This window comes from Apis dorsata, unplaced genomic scaffold (assembly GCF_000469605.1).
Source record: "Apis dorsata unplaced genomic scaffold, Apis dorsata 1.3 scaffold_365, whole genome shotgun sequence".
NCBI classification, from domain to species: domain Eukaryota; kingdom Metazoa; phylum Arthropoda; class Insecta; order Hymenoptera; family Apidae; genus Apis; species Apis dorsata.
In genome coordinates, this window is record NW_006263630.1 from 377358 (window position 1) to 377624 (window position 267).

Sequence of the window (267 nt, forward strand, 5' to 3'; positions counted from 1 at the left end):
TGAAATATTAATATAATTGAATTTTAATAAAAGGATCAAAAGTGAATTTTAGAGATATCAAGTATCGAGCCTAGTACTTTTTGCATATAAAGTGAATGCTCTATTATTTAAATTACATTTTTACTGATTTATTACATTTTTTTACCATATGTAATTTATTTTTAATAAAAGAATGAAAAAAATAAATTTTTGGAGGCGCCGGGTATCGATCCCGGTACCTCTCGCATGCTAAGCGAGCGCTCTACCATTTGAGCTACGCCCCCCTTT

The 267-nt window shown here is 30.3% G+C and overlaps 1 protein-coding gene and 1 non-coding gene across 10 annotated transcripts in view; one reads left to right on the forward strand and one right to left on the reverse strand.

The window, feature by feature from the left end:
• The window catches only part of LOC102679590 (protein furry), a 21975-nt gene that overhangs the window by 13322 nt on the left and 8386 nt on the right, over positions 1–267 (forward strand). The gene's annotated exons all lie outside the window — the stretch shown is intronic.
• On the reverse strand, positions 191–263 carry Trnaa-agc. The gene has a single exon. It is a non-coding gene; the product is annotated as a tRNA-Ala (tRNA).